General features: G+C 31.8%; 1 long non-coding RNA gene across 1 annotated transcript; it reads left to right on the forward strand.

The window, feature by feature from the left end:
• Positions 1-5,451: 5,451 nt before the first annotated feature.
• On the forward strand, positions 5,452-11,553 carry LOC134681370 (uncharacterized). Its single transcript, XR_010100613.1, has 3 exons — positions 5,452-5,615; positions 10,571-10,712; positions 11,331-11,553. It is a non-coding gene; the product is annotated as an uncharacterized LOC134681370 (long non-coding RNA).
• The last annotated feature ends 1,585 nt before the right edge of the window (positions 11,554-13,138 follow it).

Raw genomic sequence — 13,138 nt, forward strand, 5'->3', positions numbered from 1 at the left:
ACAATGAGTCAGATTCATGTTTTGTTTCATAGTGGACATTTACGACACCCTTATTTGAAAGAGAGATATTTCTGAAGTAAAACCGATCCCAGAATTATTTTGCGATTTAAAAAAATTAAAAAAAATTTCAGACATCATTTTTGTACCAGAAACAAAAGGAACCACGAAATGTTTAATTTTAATCTTTGACCAACCTGATGTTCCAAGTTTAATTTCCATAATCATGACGACCTCTATACTCCACAAAGAATTTATATTAGATGTGAAATAAGTGAAGAAAGTGTTTCGTGATAAATGTACTGACTCATTAAAGGGCATTTGAAGTATACAAATACAAGAAAGATATATTTGATTTTAATACCAAATATTCATCTCCCTTTCATTTATCTCTTTCTTATTCGTGTTACTTTTTATATATATCATCACAGAAACAAGCTATTGGAACCATATTTAACGTATAACTCTTATGAAAAAACTACACCTCCCTCCGCCCGAATCCCGATTCCCTCCGCCTGAATCCCCGTTCCCTCACTCCGGATCTGTCCGGACCACTCCGGAATATTCCGGACCCAGGTGAATCCCGATTCCCTCACTCCGGAATATTCCGGACCACTCCGGAATATTCCGGACCTGGACGTGAATCCCGATTCCCTTACTCCGGAATATTCCGGACTGGTACGGAATATTCCGGAGTCACCTTGGCTCCGGACTCCGACCACTCCGGAATATTCCGGACTCACTTACCATGCCCAATTTTGAAATTGCAATCCAGTCCGGAATATTCCGGAGCACATTTTTATGGCCTTTTTGTGTTTCAGGAGAACGTTTAAATCAAAATCAAGTAAACATTCGTAAAAATAACAGATTGAAGTCCTTCTCAGTGCTTGAAATTAAAATTCAGTTTAATAATGAGTTCGTGCAGTGACAAATAGGTGTAGTTTTTTCATAAGAGTTATACGTTAAATATGGTTCCAATAGCTTGTTTCTGTGATGATATATATAAAAAGTAACACGAATAAGAAAGAGATAAATGAAAGGGAGATGAATATTTGGTATTAAAATCAAATATATCTTTCTTGTATTTGTATACTTCAAATGCCCTTTAATGAGTCAGTACATTTATCACGAAACACTTTCTTCACTTATTTCACATCTAATATAAATTCTTTGTGGAGTATAGAGGTCGTCATGATTATGGAAATTAAACTTGGAACATCAGGTTGGTCAAAGATTAAAATTAAACATTTCGTGGTTCCTTTTGTTTCTGGTACAAAAATGATGTCTGAAATTTTTTTTAATTTTTTTAAATCGCAAAATAATTCTGGGATCGGTTTTACTTCAGAAATATCTCTCTTTCAAATAAGGGTGTCGTAAATGTCCACTATGAAACAAAACATGAATCTGACTCATTGTTGAGGGCCTTGCGACAACATACAGAGGATAACATTTAGTCATTGGCAATCTTACAACATCTTACATAATATATAACAAAGTTTAAACCATTGCCATGAAGATATAATTACAGTAGATGTATGTTTCATTATAACACGTTATTTTGATTGGCTACATTGCAATCTCGCGTTATTCCTTAATCAACTTCATAACACAATAAAATTTCTCATGCATAATGACACGCCGAGGTTCCACAATAAAGTGCACAAGTAAGTTAAATGAAAACTTGGTAAAAACCGTGTTTTCATGATCCTAGCTAAAAGAAATGTAATTATAAGTATTGAATGCTTCATTTTGTAACTTCGTAAGGTTGTAATAGCGTTGACCGTGTGCACATTTTTTTAAATAGAGCGCTTCCGCGCTTCGTACAAAATGTACTTCGTTCAACGCTTTTACATCCCGATGGAGTTACAAAAAGAAGCATTCAATTCTTAAATAATGGTTTTTAAAACCCGGTTAGAAAAAAACTAATTTGACAGAAAGCAACCGAACAAGGGTTCACATAAGCGCTGCATGTGTCTTTAGAGTCTCTGCATTATGATTTCACATTGATGTTGATTACAGAAACCTCAATGATTGTTATTATATAAACAAATGTAAACTAAAATTTTATGTGTTGCTCTCCTAGCTACAAAATGTATCCAAAATCAAAGATGTGGAACATAGGCCGTGTTCACATTGACCTAAATTTGGTGTTGTGTTCGTGTAACTCACACATAAACTAAACATTTGCACCTGTCCTAAGTCAGGAATCTGATGTACAGCAGTTGTCGTTTGTTTATGTAATATATACGTGTTTCTCGTTTCTCGTTTTGTTTATATAGATTAGACCGTTGGTTTTTCCCGTTTGAATGGTTTTACACTAGTAATTTTGGGGCCCTTTATAGCTTGTTGTTCGGTGTGAGCCAATGCTCCGTGTTGAAGGCCGTACTTTAACCTATAATGGTTTAATTTTTAAATTGTTATTTGGATGGAGAGTTGTCTCATTGGCACTCACACCACATCTTCCTATATCTATATAATTACGTTCCCATTGATAAAACTCAATGTTTACATGTAGTGTAAATCATGTTTTGTATACATGCAGTCGATAGTCGATGTAGGCCTTGTGTAGGTTAAGTGTACACAAAAATAAGCATTCAGAACTCTGATTTTCCCATGTATATTTAAAAAAAGAAGCAATTTTTATATAAAATTGATACTTATAACACTTATGAATAAAGTTATTTACAAAAATATTTTTCTATACTTGATATATTTATTTGTTATAAAAACACTTTACAGACAAGACTCATTCACCATTATTGCCGAACACATAATCCATTTGAAAAGGTCTTCCCGAATCGACTGGACGTACACACTGACAGAAATATTTGCCACTGGCCTTTACTCAAACAATGATTCACTCAAAAATGCATTACTGAAAAAGGGTGAGGTTTAGTATCTCAGATCCGTTAGATAGTAAGAAATAACAAAAACAAAAAACATCACCCCTTCCTTTTTTGCTAAATACTCATTGGAGAAAAAATATAATTTGAAACAAACAGAAAAGATAGAAATGTAGTGATCCTTAACATCGCAATTCTGTTTCTTTGTCTTTAAGCACGCTGATGCAGCCTATATTTTTAATGCGTAGTCGAGGCATCTTTAAACTTCTGCAAATCATCCAAAATGACTTTTTAAAGGAGCAACCACTTTACCTAAAAAGGGGGGGGGGGTCTTAGTCTGAATTTTTTCTCGCGCGAAAGTTAATATTCAATTTTGTTCGATGGTACCAATTCAATATTTAACACCATAATGTATGGGGAAACTTTGGAATCAGACTATATTTTCATTTTCATCATCTGTATGACCCGTTTTTTTTTTAATCAAATTGTGGGAAAATCCATCCTCCCCCCTTTTTTTTTAGGTCAAATGGTCGTTCCCTTACTGCTAGAAAAGTTGTTCGAAAATTTGAGTTCGGTTCTACGTAATGACATTTAAATGACATATAGTTTACAAGTGTGAACAAATCTTATGTACAGGTAACTAAACAAGGTGTATAGATTTGGACAAATCTTATGTGAAACTAGTGTAGATTACATTAAACCAAGTGTAAACATGCTTATACTGTACACGGCGTTTGGTGTGAACACGGCCATATTCTATCATAAAAATCATTTGGTAATTAATGCAATTAGTGTCTCAGTTAACATTATTAATAACACCATATAGGAAAATCGCAGAACTCCTTTTGTCATATAAAACACTGTCACACCTCCAAACATACTATCCACACTAATCTGTGTCCACACTTGTTGTGTATGTGTAATATATATTTTGAACTTTACTGAACTGATATATTACACATGTCACTATAATAAAAATTACTTAATTACTGTTAACTGTTTTACCAATTCATATGAAGACATGGAAATGTATCAAAATAACCAATTATCTAATTGGTTACAATTTTACATGAACATTTGTGATTTTTCAACCTACATGTCTATGGAAGGAAAAGTCGTAAACGTATGCTCAACCCGCCACGATGGCGATTAGATATCACCTAACTTCATTCCATTTGATATTAATATATATTTCTTTTTGTTTGAAATTGGATTTTCGCCGTTTGCTATTTATAAGAATTCTATATAGATTGGAACTAGTAGTATAACAGTGGTCAATGTATCGTACATTAATATTTTGAGGCCTACGCATGAGGCATGAGAAATCTGAACAAATATTTATTATATAAGTTAACAGAGTTACACAAGGGAAATGATATATTATGAGGAGCTACTTGTCCTATTTCTGTGTTTGTTTCGTTGGTACCGTAAATGATTGTAGAGTAAAGATTCCTATGAGCAAAATTTAAAGACGTTTGATGATCAGCTAAATAAAAGGACAATAAGAAGTTCCACTTTCCAAATTGTTTTGGTTCCTGTATTTTTGTTCCACACACAGACACATATAAAAAAAGACGATGTGGTATGATTGCCAATGAGACAACTGTCCACAAGAGACATGACACAGAAATTAACAACTATAGGTCACCGTACGGCGCCCAACAATGAGCAAAGCCCATGCTGCATATGTTTTAAACCGAAGCAAATTATCTATTTTATTTATATTTTGATTAAAAACATTTTGGAATTACAAAACAAAACTATGTCCATGGCAGTTGATTAATTGGTTATTTTTTGCTTTCTTTATTATGGCATATAATTCCGACATATTAAAAAAAAGTCGGACATGTGTATGTACCTGTATGGTTTTCAACTACTTCAAGTTTACTTTTTCTCGCCCTCACAAAAACAAAAGCAAACAAATATTGATATAATAAAGTACAAGTTTTACAACAAAAAATTACGAAAAAAGTGTTACTATATTGAATCAAGTACTAAAATACTGAACATAGGATTAACATCCTTTGTTCGACCTGTCAGTCAAATGCGTTTTGTCAAAATATACTTGTTCACTGTTCGGTCTTTTAAAAACGTTATTTGTGCTGTATTTAGACACCTCTACCAAGAAATTTGTTTTGCATGCACATGTGTAAAACAAAATCCAAAGCAATATCATAGGTTCGAACGTTGTTTAAACTTGTATATACATGTATATCATATCTGTACAGCCTTCAAACCTATGAAGCATAAATAAATAATAGAAAAAATATCGTTAGTGCTATTTGATAAATAATGTAACATAAACGCGACAAACATGTTGCAAACAGAACCTTTTGCTGATTGCACTTCAATTTATTTATTATGACAGAATACGGTATTTTTCAGTTTTAATTCGCTTATAATTTTAAAATACTTCTAGTAAATGTAGGTTCAGTGAGAAATAATATAATAACACATGATATCTAGAATTCAAAACCATGCAGAAATACAATAGGCTGGTCCTCTATCTCTAATATACCGTACCGGGTATCTCAAATATCCTTTAAAGGACAGGGAACAAGTCTTTCAATGTAGGTATTTTGATTGGTTTAATCATGGAAGTATTATATTGACAATATAATACTTCCATGGTTTAATCAAAATGCTTTGGTTAAAAAAGTACTGTCATATGTAGTTTTGCAATTGAACTTCGACAGAGCGACAGTATTTCTTTCATCCAGCAAAAAGAAGATTGGTAATGGAATATCGTCAACGAGAAAACAAAGATAGAATACGGTACTTATATTTTGGTTGTTTTTGTTTTAACAGTTATAATTGATCAAAATAAAAAAATATATTTTAATTTAAGATCATTTTCGTAAGAAATTTAAAAAAAATAATAGTTTGACTTCGGGACAGATTTAAGAATAGCATTGTATGAAGTATATAGAGTTCCCATTTTTAGGAAGGAGTCTCACTCTTGACTGAAACCCTTTTTCATCTTTTATTTGATGTTATAGAATAGAACGATTAAGTTTTCATCTTTGTTAAATTGAAATTACATCTAAGAGTCGATTTGATTAATGAGACGATTCCTATGACTTTCCGAATATACGATTGTTTGAAAAAGGCTAAAGGCACATACATGTCCTTAGTAAAAAAATCATGTCCTATAGTCCTAAAAGCGCTTTGAAAAAAGTCATAGGGGACTATGTTCCTATACATATATGTATTTTAGCTATCATTTACTTGAATTGAGTATACCCTTTTGAGCCGTTTGTGACAGTTCTTATCTATAATAGATCACAATCCCAAAAACAGATCAGAGAGCCCTATCTATTTTTTGGTAAACGGACAGAAAGTCACAGGACAAAAATCACCTAACAGTCACAGGACAAAAGTCACAAATAATCTGTTGACAATTGTTTGAATATGTAAGAGAATTATCTTGAAATGATTACTTTTTCATACATATATTCATAATAAAGTTTAGAAAATGTGTCATTATACTTGAAAAATTATTTAATTTATTTAAATTTATTAATGCAAAAGAAAGATTTCTGGGCACCATGAAGCCATTTAAGTGCCAACTGAAGCCACTTTGACATTTTGTTTTTTTTAAATATCATTTCATCATGTTTGATATGCTTTTGATAAATTTTGTTAATAAGTTGGTTTATTTACAATAGTTCAAGAAAAATACTAAAATATTTTTGTAGAAATAGGCGTTTTTTATTCAAAGAAAATATCAGAAAAAATGAATTGTGACTTTTTGTCCTGTGACTTTCTGCTTTACTTTCTAGTTTTTTGGGTCCTCATTTAAGTTATAAGGGAACTTTTTCTAATTTTCGATTAAGTCTAATATATAATTCATTCTAACGATTTGATTAATTATGTTATGTAACAATCATTTCATTAACTCTTTAACAAAATAAGTTTTGACATGGTTGTTATTTATTACTGTATATTGCAATTGACAAATATCCTCATTAATACTATTATCACATAGGTATTATTATGTAAGATTGTATAATGTCAGGTAAAGTCTGGTAACAAACAAAATAACACGGACACTGTGTAATCGAATTTAACATTTACCTGTAAACTTTCGAAAGAAATAATGTTTAGGTACGATCTTTTTTCCTTTTTATGAGAGATTTGGAGTATGAAAGCGGACACGTTTTTCTTCTTCTTCAAATACGTTCTTTGCCACTAAATTTATTTTTAAACGCCCTTCATAGTAAGGGCCGCATAGAATGCCATTTCTTTAAAGCTTACTAAATGGTATTGGTTTTGTACATCGTTAAAGGCCATACTGTGACATATATATATATATCTCGTCTTTTGGTCGTTCGAATATTAAAGGAAGTATATTTTTTTGCGTTTTGCAAGTTTTAGATATGTAATATATTTATATGCATGCTTCTTTTTCTGTTCAACATCCAATCCAATTAAGGAAGTCTTTCTTTTTTACAAAATAGAGTAACCACTTAGTAACTGTTATGCCGTCCGATTCGAGGTGTCTGGAAAGTAGTACACTATAGTATAGAGCAATTCTACATATACAAGAAAGCCGGTAAATGTTTAAGTGGTCATGTTCCAGACCATATGAGTATTTGGACCGTACGCGTACGGTCCGGACCGTATACGTATACTCGTACGGTCCGACCATACGCGAACGGTCGGACCGTATGAGTATACGCGTATGGTCCAGTACGAGCAAACAATAGTGTCATTTGATCATATGGGTTTAATATAAACAAATACATATCACATTCTTTTTTTTTTCGTTTTACAAATTAATATTACTTCAATAAGATAAATAAAATGAATTAACGAGTAATTGAAATCCAATATTTGTTTAATTGTATCTGAATCCTATTTTGGTACTCTCGCCCAAGGTGACACTTGCTACCACAAGTATAACGTACTATTATTTTTTATTTACACGTTTGCAGTTCATGCATGTTCCGTTGCATTTGCATTTTTGTAAAGTGGCTAAAATATTTTTAAAAATATCCTCCCACATTATGTTTATTTCCTATATCTTCGATTTCAGTGATCATGATTTAATTAATGTATTACAGATCGCATGCTAAATACACGAGATTAACGGAATTAATTAGCGTAAATTTTTAAGATAGTTAAAATATATTTTTTACTTCAATTACAATTAAGTTAAGTTATGTTGATCTGTTATACATGGTATATGCATTTGTATCTTATGAACTTGACCAACTTCTCATAATTAGCCAGACCGTACGCGTACGGTCCGACCGTATGCGTACGGTCCGACCGTATGAGTATTTTGAAAAAGTACGCATACGGTCCAGACCGTACGTGTACGGTCCAAATCCTCATACGGTCTGGAACAGTTATCTTATAACATGAAAATGAGAAAGAATACCGACCGATTCGAGGTGTCTGGAAAGTAGTACACTATAGTATAGAGCAATTCTACATATACAAGAAAGCCGGTAAATGTTTAAGTGGTCATGTTCCAGACCATATGAGTATTTGGACCGTACGCGTACGGTCCGGACCGTATACGTATACTCGTACGGTCCGACCATACGCGAACGGTCGGACCGTATGAGTATACGCGTATGGTCCAGTACGAGCAAACAATAGTGTCATTTGATCATATGGGTTTAATATAAACAAATACATATCACATTCTTTTTTTTTTCGTTTTACAAATTAATATTACTTCAATAAGATAAATAAAATGAATTAACGAGTAATTGAAATCCAATATTTGTTTAATTGTATCTGAATCCTATTTTGGTACTCTCGCCCAAGGTGACACTTGCTACCACAAGTATAACGTACTATTATTTTTTATTTACACGTTTGCAGTTCATGCATGTTCCGTTGCATTTGCATTTTTGTAAAGTGGCTAAAATATTTTTAAAAATATCCTCCCACATTATGTTTATTTCCTATATCTTCGATTTCAGTGATCATGATTTAATTAATGTATTACAGATCGCATGCTAAATACACGAGATTAACGGAATTAATTAGCGTAAATTTTTAAGATAGTTAAAATATATTTTTTACTTCAATTACAATTAAGTTAAGTTATGTTGATCTGTTATACATGGTATATGCATTTGTATCTTATGAACTTGACCAACTTCTCATAATTAGCCAGACCGTACGCGTACGGTCCGACCGTATGCGTACGGTCCGACCGTATGAGTATTTTGAAAAAGTACGCATACGGTCCAGACCGTACGTGTACGGTCCAAATCCTCATACGGTCTGGAACAGTTATCTTATAACATGAAAATGAGAAAGAATACCGATTAACACGTATAAAAAATATACCGAAAAAATAACAAGGGCGTATCAAGAACCTGGAAGTCAGAAAGGGGGGGGGGGGGGGGGTAATAGTAATATCAGAGACATATAATACAAATTGTATTATATGTCTCTTGTAATATTTTATTCATTATAAGAATTTAATTGATTACGCTATGTTACAATAATTTCGTTTACTTTTTTAAATGGTCTTGTTTCTTTGAAATTGGTCTACTTAATATTTTAAATCACAGATGTCAGATCATCATTTCTATAGTTCTCTATCGTTATTTTTTCTAACATTTCACTTTATTCTTTTGTCAATTAATCTTTATTATAATTGTCCTAAGCATGTATGACACGACGTTAAGTAACCAACAATCACCTCTTTAATTTTTACAATATGCAATTGCGGTTTATTAATGATTATATATAAAAAAAAAAATGACAAACAAATTCTTTTTTTTTTGTGGAAAGAGGGTTGGGGCAGTATTTTTGTATAAAAGTTGTTGGTTTCCTTTGAAAATATTATTGAAAAGAAAACACGACATTCAGTTAGAAAATCTTATTTTGAAAATAGAAATTAAAATTTTTAAAAAGATCATACTTTTCATATCAACAAGTACATGTATATACATTTGTTGTTTTTAACATCAAATCTTTTAAAAAGAGGTGTCAATATTTACACACCAAACAATAAGTTGTCATAAATCACGCATGTTGAAGCTGGGATTAATTAACGGATAAAGCTAAGATGTCAAATCAAGCTGAGATTTATTTCCGGTTTAGATTTATAATCTTTTATTCGTCAGCAATACAGCTTATAGAAATTATAGATATTACAAATATTCAATTACATCAGTGAAATATATTAACATTTAAACAATTAGTCAAAAATTCATATAAGTAAGTATACCCATAACAGTACAGCAGAGTATTTTAAACATAACACATTAAGCATTCCTAATGCCAGAAAAATTCCCTAAATTGTTAAGTTCCTTAACATTATGAAAAGATAGTAGTTGTATGAGTTCAAAATTTGAAGGTTTTCTCAAATAATATGGTTTGATAAATTTCTTTTGAAGTTCATTATTCTTTTCACATACTAAAATAAAATGATATTCATCTTCAATTACTTGTTTATCAAACATATTACAAAATCTCAGATGTCTCTCAATATTTTAAAATCGATCAGTACTATATTCAAACAGCGAGCAGATATGCGATGTTTACAAATAAATGGTTTATAAATATAATTAACAGCATGATCTTAATAACAAAATGTAACAGGCACGTGTCAGACGGTTCATCGATTTTCGGCATATCAAAGAAAAACGGACACGTGTCTAAATAATGTTGAATATCTTGTTTATTTATGATTATTTTCCGATACAATTTGAAATTTATGCATTTAATATCATATGTAAAAATAATACATATTACAGCACTCCTTCTAGTCCTTCAAGAGTGGCATTGTGTAGTCCTTAGTGCACTCAGGAATCCTTCACCAAAGATTTAACAGCTGAATGTCCTGAATAGGAGCACGTTTCCTATGACATTAATATGCAGAGAAGCATTTTGTGAAAGGTAATTATTTACAAAAATATATTTTGATTTATCATGAAATAGAAAAATATACATACAAAAACGTTATATGGTTATGTCATACTACTGATGTTACGCGACATTTCTCCTCGAACCATCGTCCCAGTCAACAAAAACACAAAATAGCAAACACGCACTTGACCAAAAATAATTTGATAACAGCGACCTATGATAGATACTTGTTACAGTTTAAGAATACCGAAATATATTTTTTTTTATCTTGATGCCAATACAATCTTCAATTCATTGTCGGGTTAACAAGAACGAATTCACAGACCTTTGTTTCATATTGATTAAAAAAAGTATCTAGACTAAATATTGACTGATTTCCATATATCTGTTTCAACTGAACCTAATACTGGTACAATAGAAAATGAGTTCCAAAACCGAAAGTCATTGAAATTTTCTGACGATCTTCCGTATCTTCCAAGAAAAATGGTAGGTAAAATACTTATGTCACATATTAAAGTGCATGTCGTAATGCTAAACCTTCACATCACATTTTATTTGTTTGTTCAAAATAGGTGTTTGAGAAAAGGGAATTGCATGCATTGATTCATTCTTATTTATTGAGTGTACATTTTTATATTTCTAATTCAGCAGTGACAAAACCCTTTAAAGGTATCTAAAGGCGACTTGGCCAAAAATCCTGGCAGAATCCAGCCTACGGATCTGAAATGGAGTACTGGGTACGGCTCAACAGACCCTCATGCACATGATCCAAAGTTGTAGTGAGGACGGAACCTTTTTGGGAAAGCATGGCCTATATTTCATTTAATTTCATCCGTTTGTCTTTTGATTAAATCATGTTAATGATACGTAATATTCTTGTTTTTTTTTTCTTTCAAATTTCCAATTGTTACGTCATAAAAAGGCTTTATATATAAAGTGATGGGGTAAGATTGCTAATGAGAAAACTCTTTACAAAACGCTAAAATTAAGAACAAAAGTTCAGCAATGATCAAAGCGTGTACCACTTATCAGCTATAATAAAAGGTCCATCAATGACAAATGTTAAACAATTTAATCGAGAAAAACTAATCAGAGTTATACACAAAACAATAAACCAAAAAGCAAATATGTGACTTAGCAAGTTAGCAACAAACGACACTGAACAACAGGTTCCTAACTTAGTTCATATCCATACATACAGAATGCGACGGTGTTAAACATGTTAGCGGGCGCCAAACTCTCCGCTTATCATGTTCATTATGTTGTTTCCACTAAAACTAGATGAAATTATATTTAATTACTTCCTTTTAACCAACAGTATGCTGCGATAATTGCATGTTCAATATCCCCCTACAAACTTATCAATCATTACTGAAAATCATTAATAAAAAAGTAATAAATTTGATCCAGACCATGAGTATTTGGACAATACGCGTATGGTCCGGACCGTATGCGTATACTCGTGACCATATGAGTATTTGGACAATACGCGTACGGTCCGGACCGTATGCGCCACGTATGCGTATACTTGTCACGGTCTAGTTCAAGCTGGAACATATCTTTTATTGGATTTTAAAAATCAATTTTATTACAATTACATGAATAAGATGAATAAGTGAACATTGGATTTTAATTGAAATTAAGTATTTATTTAATTGTCTATATGAATCCTTATTTTTTTATTACTTAATTTATTTCCATAATAAAATTTTTGTTATCTTGATCTGTAATATATATTTTAGTCTAATCAGTGAACTTGGTTAAAATTAGCCAGACCGTAGGAGTATTTTGAAAAAGTACACATACGGTCCAGACCCCACGAGTATTTTGAAAAAAGTACACATACGGTTCATACCGTACGCGTACGGTCCAAATACTCATATGGTCCAGAACATACTAACATAAATTATAATATAGTAATTTATGTGTCATTTGGACTATTGTAAAGCGTTATCACTCCTACCACGTCTTTTTTTTCACAATTTGATTAATTTGGAACTCTCTTTGTAGTTGAAAACAGCAATTTGTATTCTGAGAAATAAAACAATTTATTGTAGTTATTAATTTCTCAATGACAGGGTTTCATTATAAGGAATTGCTACTCGTTTGAAATTTGTCAACGTTCAGAATATTCATGACATAAAGTTGTCGTACTTTTCAAACATTTTACTGTGTACAAAGTTTCAAATAATTGTTCGATCCTTAAATTTAACTGTCTTGTGTGGAGAAATATCGTTGCCTTGATGGCATCTAAATTTTTCGGTGGTTTCCTTTTTCTGGTGTTAAAACATGTCTGGACAATGGATGGACATCTCAATACGTTCTCTAACAGACCGTTAAAAGAAATCTGGACATATCCGTAGTGATTAAAATAACAATTCAATTGGTCACATTTGACAGGAGTCGAACTATTAATTCAGTTCTGATACTTTAACGTGCAGTGGCCAATATTTCAT

This window comes from Mytilus trossulus, chromosome 8, assembly GCF_036588685.1.
Source record: "Mytilus trossulus isolate FHL-02 chromosome 8, PNRI_Mtr1.1.1.hap1, whole genome shotgun sequence".
NCBI classification, from domain to species: domain Eukaryota; kingdom Metazoa; phylum Mollusca; class Bivalvia; order Mytilida; family Mytilidae; genus Mytilus; species Mytilus trossulus.